Source organism: Apodemus sylvaticus, chromosome 2 (assembly GCF_947179515.1).
Source record: "Apodemus sylvaticus chromosome 2, mApoSyl1.1, whole genome shotgun sequence".
Classification (NCBI taxonomy): domain Eukaryota; kingdom Metazoa; phylum Chordata; class Mammalia; order Rodentia; family Muridae; genus Apodemus; species Apodemus sylvaticus.
In genome coordinates this window covers 160,594,499-160,605,139 of record NC_067473.1, presented here as the reverse complement: position 1 = coordinate 160,605,139, position 10,641 = coordinate 160,594,499, and positions in this window count along the sequence as shown.

Below are 10,641 nucleotides of genomic sequence, written 5' to 3'. Positions count from 1 at the left end.
GGAGAATTCACTCTTAGGCCTAGACCTTCGGGTACAGAATTTATTTATTTATTTATTTATTTATTTATTTATTTATTTATTTATTTATTTTATTTTGGTTTTTTTTTTTTTAGAGACAGGGTTTCTCTGTATAGCCCTGGCTGTCCTGGAACTCACTCTGTAGACCAGGCTGCCCTCGAACTCAGAAATCCGCCTGCCTCTGCCTTCCAGAGTGCTGGGATTACAGGCGTGCGCCACCACCGCCCGGCCTCGGGTACAGAATTTGGCATTACAGTACAGAGCTGCAGAGCAAACCTCCACAGTAGGTAACTGTATCTCGACTGAAAAGCCTGAAATTGGGAAGTGGAGTATGGTTTGATGTCTTCTGTCTACTTCTGTTCCGCTGTGAACAGACACCATGACCAAGCAACTCTTATAAAGGACCACGTTTAGTTGGGGCTGGCTTACAGGTTCAGAGGCTCAGCCCATTAAAGGAGCATGGCAGTGTGCAGACAGGCATGGTGCTGGAGGAGCTGAGACTTCTACATCTTCATCTCTAGAAGACTGCTCCCACATGGTTAGGAGGAGGGTCTCATTGTCCACCCCCACAGTGACGCACTTCCTCCAACAAGGCCACACCTCCTAGTAGTGCCACTCCCTGGGCCAAGCATATTCAAAAATAGCGCAGGTGACTTTTTCTCTTTTTACCTGAATCTCTTTCCTGGGACTGGAGAGAGGCTGTGGTGGTTATGAACACTTGTTGCTTTTGCAGAGGAACCAGGTTTGGTTCCCAGCATCCACATAGCGTCTAACAACTGTTACTTTTCAAACCCAGGACAAGTGGCTGAAATGCCTATATTAAGAGATCGAAGCAGCAGGGCGGTGGTGGTGCATGCATGTAATCCCAGCACTCTGGGAAGCAGAGGCAGGCGGATTTCTGAGTTTGAGGCCAGCCTGGTCTACAGAGTGAGTTCCAGGACTGTCAAGGCTACACAGAGAAACCCTGTCTCGAAAGAAAAAACACCAGAGAGAGAAAGAGAGAGAGAGAGAGAGAGAGAGAGAGAGAGAGAGAGAGAGAGAGAGAGAGAGAGAAAGAGAAAGAGAGAGAAAGAGAGATCAAAACAGACCTACATATTCTCCCAGCATCCCTCAGTCCCCACCCGTTACTGGGCATGGCTGTCCTGCCCCACCCCCTACCTCCCTGAATGCTCTAGCCAGGTACTGGGCTACCCTTCCCCAAGAGGCTCTTCCGGATATAACCCGCCCCTTTTGTACCTTTGACCTCCAGGCTGCTGTTGTTGGTTCCCCTCTCTCCCTACTTCTCCGCACAGGGCTCCATCATGACCGACCGCTCCGAACTCTCTCAGATACCTACCTCTGGCTGTGCTCTCCCTCACATCTGTAATAAACCTTCTCCTCCACCATACCCAGGAGCAGTCGGGTCCTTTCCTTTGTATTTCTTTCTTTCATTCAACAATCACCTGTAACTCTAGTTCCAGAGGTTCTGGGACCATGGGCATTGCATGCACATGGGACACAGACACGCAGGCAGGCAAAATGCTCACAGACATAAAAATAAATCTTTAAAGTGGGAGTGTAGGGAATGCGGGTCCTTGTTACCAGACAGGCATGAGACCTGGTAAGGTTGAAGGAGATAAAAGATTAAGATTCCTAATCTTACAATTGAGATTCCTGTGTGCCGGGGTGCTGGCAGGACTGGAGCCAACACCTGCATGCCTCTGCCCGCTCTGGAACAAGTTACCACAACACCCCACTGAGGGCCATGGGCACTGGGGCACTTCGCCTAAACACCTGGAGTTCTTCTCCATGCTAATGAGGTATCTAAGGCCAGAGCCCTCAGCCAATGAGCTTCCTCTCCTGGGTATCCTCCCGCCCACACACACACAGGTATTTAATCCCTGGTTCACCCCGAATAAAGTGTATGCATCTTCCAGCAAATAAAACAGTATAAGCAAGGATCGTCTCTTCATTAAGGATCGCCTTGGGGAAAGCCTTCATCTTAAAGAGCTCCGCCTGAACTCCCGCCGAAGGCCTTCTCTTTTCCAGCCCCTTCTAACTCTTGGCACTCATTTTGAATCAGACCGGTTCTGCCTGGCCTAGGATCTACCTTCTCCTTCTTGCCTTGCCAGGCGCGTGGAAGCCCTGAGGGGGAGCATGGACCCGGGACCTCCGTTCCCAACTGACAGCAATTTGCCAGCAGCGCCCGGGTCCACAGGACGCCGGAACGCACAGCATTCGTCCCAGACCCCCGTTGTTTTTCCTGGTCTGGTGATGGAAAACACGGACTGAGGACCACCATTAGGGACTTCATTCTGCCTCCCCTGAGCCTCATGCCAGCTGTACCCAGGCATCCAAGGTTGAGGCACGACACAGTACAGTAGGGTGTGTGCGTGGGGTGGGGCGGTCAATAGGCAGGTTACTCGGTGGTTCTACCGCCGCCATTATCGATTTAGCAGCCCAATCTGTGCCCCAGCAAACCAGGCTCTGCAGCCGTGCCCCACAAACTTGAGCCAAATGAATACTGGAAAAGAGTGGCCACTTTGGGAAGAGGGACAAAGATCCAGTGGCCATCTCCGTCCCCTGTGTCCCCAGTTCTTTCTCTCCTGGAGAGAGATTAAGGTTAAAGTAGAGAATCAGGTGCATATCTAAGCAATCTAGATCAGGGTGTAACCACTATTGACCCAGCTTCGTCTCTGTAGGTAGCCTGGGCGAGTTGTAAATCTCTTTCCTGGAGAAAGGTTTCCCTTTAGGCTAGCCTAGGCTTAAAACTCTTCCCAGCAGGAAAATCTGGGGAAGCTGGCTAGCTGCAGGCTTTAATCCCAGCATTCAGGAGGCAGGGGCAGGGGCAGGGGCAGGGGCAGGGGCAGGGGCAGGGGCAGGGGCAGGGGCAGGGGCAGGGGCAGAGGCAGGCAGACTTCTGTGAGTCCGAGAACAGCCTGGTCTATAAAGTGAGTTCTAGGACAGGTCTACAAAGTGAGTTCTAGGACAGCCAGGGCTGTGGAAACCCTGTCTTAAAAACCAGAGGAGAAGAAGGAAGAAGGGGAAGGGAGAAAATCTGGGGAAATTCTAGTTTCTTGGAGTCCATATTTTCAAGGGTTGGTGGCTGCAGCAGAGGACCCAGCTGTCATCTAGCATTTCAGATGGAATGCATGGAGCAAGACCCAGTGGTTAGCAAGGTGCGAGCAGAGAGAATCTAGGATGCAGTATTCCCACACACATTAGAGTATGTGTGTGTGTGTGTGTGTGTAACACCTAAGTATAATATATAATATATACATTAGTATATATACTAATTCCTTCTGAAAATGAAGGACAAAGAAGAAGAAAAGGCCAAAAGCTGTGCAGTTCATAGTGGCTGTAATGGGATCTTGATGCCCTGTTCTGGTGGGTCTGAAGGCAGTGTACTCATATACATAAAATAAATAAATCTTAAAAAAAAAAAGACTTCCACATTTTAACAAAAAGCTAACAGATTTAAAAGGCGTGATCTGTGAACAAGTGATCTGTGTTGGGGTTTTGTGTAAGCTCCACCCCACACCTACCGGGCAATAGCCAGGTATGCCCCGCCCCAGAGATCTGGCCCACTATAAGAGGGGCTACTTGCCCCTCCTCTCTCTCTTTGCTCTCAGCTCTCCCACATACTCTCACCTCTCTGCCCCTGGGGCTCTTCCCCCCCCCTCCACGTGGTCATGGCCGGCCTCCACTCTCTCCTCCACTCTCTCCTCTCTCTTTCTCTCTCTCTCTCTCTCTCTCTCTCTCTCTCTCTCTCTCTCTCTCTCTACCACTAACTCCCATCCCCTATTCTGAATAAACTCCTTTCTATACCATGTCTGTGTGTGTGTGGTCCCTCAGGGGCAGAGGTGCCCAGGCAAGGGCCCGCCTGGACACCTTCCCCCACGCCGCCTAGCCACACTCACCTAACTCACCTATATCCTCACCTAACCCCTCATCATCCTTCAATCTGTGTACTCGATAAAATCCACATCTAGGCACATTGTGTTCAAACTTCCAAAAATGAAGGAAAAAGGAAAGGGAAAAAAGCCAAAAGTTGTGCAGTTAATAGTGGGTGACTGGGACGGGTTACTGCACCGCTCTCTCCAGGAACTGGGGATCTGAGAACTGGGACGCCTTTTTCTTCTTTGTTTCTTTTTCTGTTTTGAAGACAAGGTCTCACTAGGTAGCCCCGGCTGGAACCTGCTATGTAGGTAAGGTGACTTTGAAATCATAGGTGCATGGATTAAAGGTGGGCGTTACCACACCCAGCCTTCCATTGACTTTTGTGGGGGAGGGGAGGGAGGCTTTTCCAGGCTGGGTTTCTCTGTGTAGCCCTGGCTGTCCTGATACTCGCTTTATAGACCTGGCTGGCTTCGATCTCACAGAGACCCTGAGTGTTGGGATTAAAGGAGCGCGTCACCACATCTGGCCCCATCCAGTGACTTGTCAACAGTTAAGCAGAAATAACTCATAATCCTGTACCCAATGAGAAGGTGTCCCAGGAATGAATGGGAAGTACAGACCCTGAGGGAGAGAGAATTTTGTTATCAGATGTGCTCTGAAAGTGTGAAGGAAGTGCTTGAGAGAACAAGGAAAAGACACCAAAGGAAACATGGAACAGCACGAGCGAGGGGTGGGGCTGCAAAATGGCTCAGTGCTTAAGAGAGCACTGGCTGCTTGTCCAGAGGACCCAGGTTCATCTCCCGGCTCCCACACGGTGGCTTGCGCCCATCTCTAGCTCCAGTTCCAGAGGATCTGAGGCTCTCCCTCTGCTGACCTCCTCAGGCACGCAGGCACGTGGACAACACGCCAACGCACATAAACCTAAATGAAATGCGTTGGAGAAGAGGAGCAGAGGTGGCACTCAGGATGGAGGAAGGGGGTCAGGAGGTCAAGTCTAGACCTGACCTATATGGAGACCCAGCCTCCAAAACCAAGTCAACCAACCAGTCTCCTTCCCTGCCCTCCACCCATCTCTCTCTGTGCTTACCTCTTCAAGATATAATTCTTTTTTGTTTTTTGTTTTTCGAGACAGGGTTTCTCTGTGTAGTCCTGGCTGTCCTGGAACTCACTCTGTAGACCAGGCTGGCCTCGAACTCAGAAATCCACCTGCCTCTGCATCCCAAGTGCTGAGATTAAAAGCGTGTACCACCACTGCCCGGCTATAATTTTTTTTAAAGATTTATTTATTTTATCTGAGTACACTGTAGCTGTCTTCAGACACTCCAGAAGAGGGCATCTGATACCATAACAGATGATTGTGAGCCACCATGTGGTTGCTGGGATTTGAACTCAGGACCTCTGGAAGAGTAGTTAGTGCCCTTACCCACTGAGTCAGTCCCAAGATATGATTTTTAATTATTTTTTTCTTGTGGTATTGGAGATTGAGCCCAGAACCTTAGTCAATGCTAGGCAAACACATTGGGATACCTGCTCAGCTCTAAGACAAATTATTTTATTTTATTTATAATCTTTGCTAGAACTCAGCATTAAATTCCAGTATGTGGAGTTTCATTATTTGTAGTATTTTCTTCTTGACACGAGTATATTATGTTGTATATTTTGACAGATAAACATAAAAGAAGGTAAAGGAACCAGGGGGGTTGTAACATAACCTCCAAATTTCACTCACGTTGGTAAAACAAATTCTAGGTAGACAGTGATGCATACATCTTTTGTAGTCCCTAGTGAAGGACTTGATAAGCCCCACTCCTTTGTTCATTCTGCTGCTACACAGTGTGAGTGTGTGTGTGTGTGTGTGATGTTCATGTTCATTCTGCTGCTACACGGTGTGTGTGTGTGTGTCTGTGTCTGTGTGTGTGAGTGTGTCTATGTGTGTGTGTGTGTGATGTTCATGTTCATTCTGCTGCTACACGGTGTGTGTGTGTGTGTGTGTGTCTGTGTCTGTGTGTGTGTCTGTGTGTGTCTGTGTCTGTGTCTGTGTGAGTGATGTTCCTGTGCTGGTGGCTACATTCCCATGTGTATGTCTAGGCCAGAGGACAATCCTGGGTATTGTTGCTCAGGCATCGCCCATGGTTTTGGTTTCTTTTATGTTTTTGGTTTTGTTTTTTGACACCCTCACCAGCCTAGCCTGGGACTCACCAAGTAGGCTGGGCTGGCTAGGCTGTAAGCCCCACGAGTCCTGTGGTCTCTCCATCTTCCCAGCACTGGGATCACAAATTTGTGGTGCCATTGGTTTTTTAAAATACAGGTTCTGGAAACAAAGCTCAGGTTCTAAGGCTCCTTTAACCCATGGAACTGTCGCTGCATGCCAAAGTCATGCTGCTTTTCATAAATAAAATTGGAATATAATTATGCCTCATTTATTTAGATATTGCATAAGGTTGCTATCCTACTACGGTGTCCAAATTGAGAGTTGGAACAGGTCTTGGGCCTATAAAGCCCAACATATTCATTATCTGGCCGTTTATAGAAGAAGCTTGCCAATCCGCTGCCTACGACCACTAAAATATGTATGCAGAGAGGTGATGAAATAACAGAGGAATTTAATGAAGCAAACAAACACACAAAAAGCCAAAAATTACTTTATAAAAGCCATACATTACTTGCAGGAGAATAATACAGGCCTGTAATCTCAACACTTGGGAGGCAGAGGCAGGAATATTACTACTAGCCTAGGCTCTGTAATGAGACCCTGTCTCTCTCTCTCTCTCTCTCTCTCTCTCTCTCTCTCTCTCTCTCTCTCTCTCTTTGGATTTTTTGAGACAGGGTTTCTCTGTGTAGCCCTGGCTAACCTGGAACTCACTCTGTAGACCAGATTGGCCTCGAACTCAGAAATCTGCCTGCCTCTGCCTCCCAGAGTGCTGGGATTACTGGCGTGCGCCACTGCCACCTGCCCAAGACCCTGTCTTAAAATAACAAACTAAAAGGGCTCAGTGGTTGACGCATGTGCGGCTCCTGCAAAGAACACAGGTCCTGTTCCCAGCCCCTCAGCAGGCAGCTCACATGTACCAGCTCCAAGGATCCAAAGCCTCTGGATCTGAACGCACCTGCACTCTCAAGAACATACCACATGTGGACACACACCACATCTGTACATAATTAAAAATAGTGAAAATAGAGCAGTGGAAATGGATCAGCCATTAAAGATTTGACTCATAATCAATCATCAAAAATAATAAAAATAGCCGGGTACTAGTGGCGCATGCCTATAATCCCAGCAGGTGGATTTCTGAGTTCGAGGCCAACCTGGTCTACAGAGTGAGACCAGGACAGCCAGGGCTACACAGAGAAACCCTGTCTTGCAAAAAACCATAATAATAATAATAATAATAATAATAATAATCTTTTTAAAAAGAAGATTTATTTATTTTATGTATGTGAGTGAGTACACTGTTGTTCTCTTCAGTCACACCAGAAGAGGTCATCAGATCCCATTACATGGTTGTGAGCTACCATGTGGTTGCTGGGAATTGAACTCAGGACCTCTGGAAGAGCAGTGGGTGCCCTTAACCACTGAGCCATCTGTCTAGCCCATCAAAATAAATCTTAAAAAAAATAAAATAAAATGGAACACTAAAGAACATTTAATAAGAGGCAGGCAGAACTCTGAGTTCAAGGCCAGCCTGGTCTACAGAAGTGAGTTCCAGGACAGCTTGAGCTACATAGAGAAAGAAACCCTGTCTCAAAACAAAAAACAAAATCAAGAAAAAGAATAACCTAATAAACTAAACCTAATAACCTAATAAACCTAAACAATCTGGAAAGTTGTGATAGGAATCACAAATGGGAAGTGACAAATAAAATCCTTGAAACCAATCAAACTTATTGGCAGCTCTTAAATATAAGTCACCAACTTACACATACCAATGAAAACAGAACCCATCAAAACAAATTTTAAAATGTTCAACCATGCGGGGGGGGGGGGGGGGGGGGTGGTGGCGGCGGTGGTGCATGCCTGTAATCCCTGTACTCTGGGAGGCAGAGGCAGGCAGATTTCTGAGTTCGAGGCCAGCCTGGTCTACAGAGTGAGTTCCAGGACAGCCAAGGCTATACAGAGAAACCCTGTCTCAAAAAAAAAAAAACCAAATCCACAAAAATAAATAAATAAATAAATAATACAACCATATGCAATATGCAATTTCCAAAAGTCCTGGAAGGACTTCTAACTAACCTACAAGTTGGTTAAAAGAATGGAACAAATATACCATTGAACACTAAACAAACTAAGTCCAACTGAGACAGGCAAGACACCTCAGTGAATAAAAGGATTTCTGCTAAATTTGATGTCCTGTTTGGTCCCCAGAACTCCTGAAAGTTATCTTCTGGCACATATGCATGTACACACACACACACACACACACACACTCACACACACATACACACTCACACAGTTGCATACAAACATGTGTATACACACATATAAAATGTAAAAAAAATTAAATTAAGGAGCAAGAGAGATGGCTCAAGGCTAACGAAAAAAAACGAGGCTGAGAAGTGCTTTACTGTTGATATGAGGGAGAGCTCAGCCAGAGGCATATGGAAGGGTGAACGGGGCCTAGAGGAGGGCGGGGCAGGGGCGGGGCAGGGAGGGGTGGCAGTGGTAGTGTGGACCAGGAGTGGAGCCAAGAGGCTATGAGAGATTGCCCTGCCAAAATGTCTGGTTCACATAGGAACCAGAAGCTGGGAAGGGAAGGGAAGCCCATTGGGTGGGGCGGGGAGCGCTGAGAGGAACCACAGGGTCTGAGAGAGACTTGTCCTAGGTTTCTTTGGGACCCGACATTTTGGCTGTTCTTCCAAAGGACCTGGGCTCTATTGCAAGCACACACTTGGCAGCTGCAGGCCAATCTGATGCTCTCTCTCTCTCAGTCTCTACAGACACCAGTCACCACGTATATGGTGCACAGTCTTACATTCATACAAAATACCCATACACATAAAATAATAAAATAATTAATTTTTTTCAAAAAAATTGGTTGTAATACTGCCAATTAGCAGATAAAAGGGACATTACATAATGATAAAGAAAAGTTTTCCAAGAAAATAATGTCTGTAAATGTAAAGTCTATAACTATAGAGCTTTAAGCCACAGAAAGATGGACTTTTGTTTTAAATTTATTTTTTAAGGATTTATTTATTTATTTATTTATTATATGTAAGTACACTGTAGTTGTCTTCAGACTCTCCAGAAGAGGGTGTCAGATCTTGTTACAGACGGTTGCGAGCCACCATGTGGTTTCTGGGATTTGAACTCAGGACCTTCGGAAGAACAGTCGGTGCTCTTAACTACTGAGCCATCCCTCCAGCCCCTTTAAATTTATTTTTATGTCTTTCGGTGTTTTGCCTTGTGAGGGTACCAGATCCTCTGGAACTGGAATTGCAGACATTGTATGCTGCTGTGGGGGTTCTGGGATTTGAACTCAGGGCCTTTGGAAGAACGGTCAGTGCTTCTATCCATTGGAGATGGAGATATCTCCAGTCCAGGGAAGACAGATCTTAAGGGAGACATGCACAAGATCTAAAAGCACATTTGAAAGCATCTGTTATGAAGGAGCCTTGGAGTTGGTGCAGAACACATCCAGATACCAAATTCTCAGCACAAAGGAGATTTTTTTGGATTGGCAAAGACAGCAGCAGGTGTCTCAGCAGGAGTGGGGTTTGAAAGAGAAAAAAATGGAAGTCTGTGCCAGGTGTTGGTAAGTCCTGATTGAACAGGTTAGCCAGTGTGACTAAATAATGCGTTTTGATTACTGGACCTTGGTGTTATAGTCAGGCATAAGGAAATGGCCAAATAAGGAATTAGACCTTGGTAGCAAGCTTTAGGAACGTAATCTAATGGTTTATCAAGACAGAAGGAAGGGAGGGGCAAGGCCCGGTGGTGTCTAGTTAGCTATGATCAGACCTGTGAGGCCTTCACCTTACAGTTCACTGCAGCTTGACAGGAACCTAGAGTAGACTGGGAAGAGGGGGCTGCCACTGGAGGATTACCAAGATCAGATGGACCTGTGCCTGTAGCTGAGAGGCCTTTTCTTCTCTTCTCTTCGCTTTTCTTTTCTTTTATCTTTTCTTTCTTTCTTTCTTTCTTTCTTTTTTTTTTTTTTTGTTTTTTTGGATTTTTGGTTTTTTTGAGACAGGGTTTCTCTGTGTAGCCCTGGCTGTCCTGGACCTCACTCTGTAGACCAGACTGGCCTCAAAATCAGAAATCTGCCTGTCTCTGTATCCCAGAGTGCTGGGATTACAGGCGTGTGCCACCACCGCCCAGCTTTCTTTTCTTTTTTTAAAGATTTATTTATTTATTTATTTATTTATTTATTTATTATATGTAAGTACACTGAAGCTGTCTTCAGACACACCAGAAGAGGGCATCAGATCTCATTACAGATGGTGATGAGACACCACGTGGTTGCTGGGATTTGAACTCAGGACCTCTGGAAGAGCAGTCAGTGCTTGTAACCACTGAGCCACCCTCCAGCCTTTTTTTTTTTTTTAAATAATCAATTTATTTTTATTTTATGTGCATTGGCGTTTAGCCTGTATGTGTATCTGTGCAAAGGTGTCAGATCTCATGTGGGTGCTGAGAATTGAACCTGGGAACTCTGAAAAAGCAGTTAGTGCTCTTGACCTTTGAGCCATCTCACCAGCCTTAATTAATTGCCAGCATTTTCTTAATTGCTAATTGATGTAGGA